Source organism: Lucilia cuprina, chromosome 2, assembly GCF_022045245.1.
Source record: "Lucilia cuprina isolate Lc7/37 chromosome 2, ASM2204524v1, whole genome shotgun sequence".
In the NCBI taxonomy this organism is placed as follows: Eukaryota; Metazoa; Arthropoda; class Insecta; order Diptera; family Calliphoridae; genus Lucilia; species Lucilia cuprina.
Window position 1 is genome coordinate 64,774,592 of NC_060950.1, and position 2,642 is coordinate 64,777,233.

The 2,642-nt window shown below is 31.8% G+C and overlaps 1 protein-coding gene across 1 annotated transcript in view; it reads right to left on the reverse strand.

Annotated features, from left to right (window-relative positions):
* Positions 1-2,642, reverse strand: part of LOC111685944 (ankyrin repeat domain-containing protein 29) — a 12,904-nt gene that overhangs the window by 3,490 nt on the left and 6,772 nt on the right. The gene's annotated exons all lie outside the window — the stretch shown is intronic.

Sequence of the window (2,642 nt, forward strand, 5' to 3'; positions counted from 1 at the left end):
GTTCTAGTTCTGTTCTAGTTCTGTTCTAGTTCTGTTCTAGTTCTGTTCTAGTTCTGTTCTAGTTCTGTTCTAGTTCTGTTCTAGTTCTGTTCTAGTTCTTCTCTAGTTATGTTTTAGTTCTGTTATAGTTCTGCTCTAATTCTGCTGTTCTGTCCTAGTTCTGTTCTAGTTCTGTTCTAGTTCTGTTCTAGTTCTGTTCTAGTTCTGTTCTAGTTCTGTTCTAGTTCTGTTCTAGTTCTGTTCTAGTTCTGTTCTAGTTCTGTTCTAGTTCTGTTCTAGTTCTGTTCTAGTTCTGTTCTAGTTCTGTTCTAGTTCTGTTCTAGTTCTGTTCTAGTTCTGTTCTAGTTCTGTTCTAGTTCTGTTCTAGTTCTGTTCTAGTTCTGTTCTAGTTCTGTTCTAGTTCTGTTCTAGTTCTGCTCTAGTTCTGTTCTAGTTCTGTTCTAGTTCTGTTCTAGTTCTGTTCTAGTTCTTTTCTTGTTCTTCTCTAGTTATGTTTTAGTTCTGTTATAGTTCTGCCCTAATTTCTGCTGTTCTGTTCTAGTTCTGCACTAGTTTTGTTCTAGTTCTGTTCCAGTTCTTCTCTAGTTATGTTTTAGTTCTGTTATAGTTCTGCTCCAATTCTGCTGTTCTGTTCTAGTCTTGTTCTTGTTCTGTTCTAGTTCTGTTTTAGTTCTGTTCTAGTTCTGTTCTAGTTCTGTTCTAGTTCTGTTCTAGTTCTGTTCTAGTTCTGTTCTAGTTCTGTTCTAGTTCTGTTCTAGTTCTGTTCTAGTTCTGTTCTAGTTCTGTTCTAGTTCTGTTCTAGTTCTGTTCTAGTTCTGTTCTAGTTCTGTTCTAGTTCTGTTCTAGTTCTGTTCTAGTTCTGTTCTAGTTCTGTTCTAGTTCTGTTCTAGTTCTGTTCTAGTTCTGTTCTAGTTCTGTTCTAGTTCTGTTCTAGTTCTTTTCTAGTTCTCTTCTAGTTCTCTTCTAGTTCTCTTCTAGTTCTGCTCTAATTCTGCTGCTCTGTTCTAGTTCTGTTGTAGTTGTGTTGTAATTCTGTAGTACATACTTTTGTTGTAATTCTGCTGTAGTTCCTAAGTTTTAATTAAATTTTAATGTCTTATAAAAAGTAAGGTGTTATGAATTCGCCCAGAGCCCATTTAATAAGAGTTTTATAAAACCAATTTGTTGTCGATGTATTGTTTTTTTGTAAAAACATAAAAGGAAGCTTCATATTTCTATTTTAAATTACTTAGAGCAAATTTTAAGTCTGTCTTGTGTTTTTTTTCGGATAAACTATGGGAAAATAGTGAATCAAGCGAAACGAGCTAAATTATATAGTAAAAACAACAACAGTGTGGGTTTGATTTGTTGTTGTGTGTCGTATTTTCATTTTTAAGCTTCTGATGTTAGTTGTAGTAGGTTGTTGGTGGCGGTAATGGTGCTGGTGGCATCAGGTGCACTTGTGTAGATTCCCAAGCTTAACGAATCTGTTTGACAACAACAACAATGTTCTCATAAATACGTATGTACATGTAATACAACAAGTATGAATGACGATTAATATTTCCGCGCTAATTTAACATTTTGAATGTGTTTGAATGTTTTTTTTCTTCTTTAAGATTTCAGTTAATTTTTGTGCATACGATTTTTTCTTTTATTTTTTGACATTTAATATTTTCAATATTTATGTTGCAATTTGTGTTGGCTGTGGTGGCATGCAACAGGTTGTTTTATGTTACCTTTAAAAAACAAAACAAAAATTACACAAAATATTCAATTGGTTTTTGTTTTGTTCATTACAATTCAATTCGTTTCTTGTTATAAAGTTGTTAGTTAAACAAATGAAAGTGTTTAATTAAAAAAAAAAATAGAAATATATTTTTTTATTATTTATTTGTTTTTTCTCTTCTTTTGATTTTAGAAAGAGACTCCTTCAGATGTTTTATTACATTTGGCGGCTTTAAGGGGAGACGATATTACATTGAGACGCGTTTTGGATAGTGGAAAGGTTCATGTCGATTGTAAAGATGAGGTAAGTGTAATTTACTAACTAATGACTCTATTAAACACCTTAGAAATTATGTAATGAAAATGTGGAAACAACTAAGAAAATCCTTTACAAATATATTGCAAATATAAAAAGGGAAAGTGTGGTACATTGGGACAATAATGGATTTTTTGGACAATTAGCTAAATTTAGATCAATGAACTTACCTTTAGTCATTTGAAGAAAACTGCAAGTAAATAAAAAAGTAATGTTTAGAAAAATTAATAAATTTCAACAGCATTGAACTAATAATATAATTAGTTCAGTTCTATGTTGTTTCTAGTTTAGTTCTAGCTCAGTTCTGTTCTAGTTCAGTTTTAGTTTAGTTCTATTTCAGTTCAAGTTCAGTTCTAGTTCAGTTCTAGTTCAGTTTTACTTCAGTTCCAGTTTAGTTCTAGTTCAGTTCTAGTTAAGTTCTAGTTCAGTTCTAGTTCAGTTCTAGTTCAGTTCAAATTCAGTTCTAGTTTAGTTCTACTTCAGTTCTAGTTCAGTTCAAATTCAGTTCTACTCAGTTCTAGTTTAGTTCTAGTTCAGTTCTAGTTCAGTTTTAGTTCAGTTCTAGTTCAGTTCTAGTTCAGTTCTAGTTCAGTTCTAGTTCAGTTCTAGTTCAGTTCTA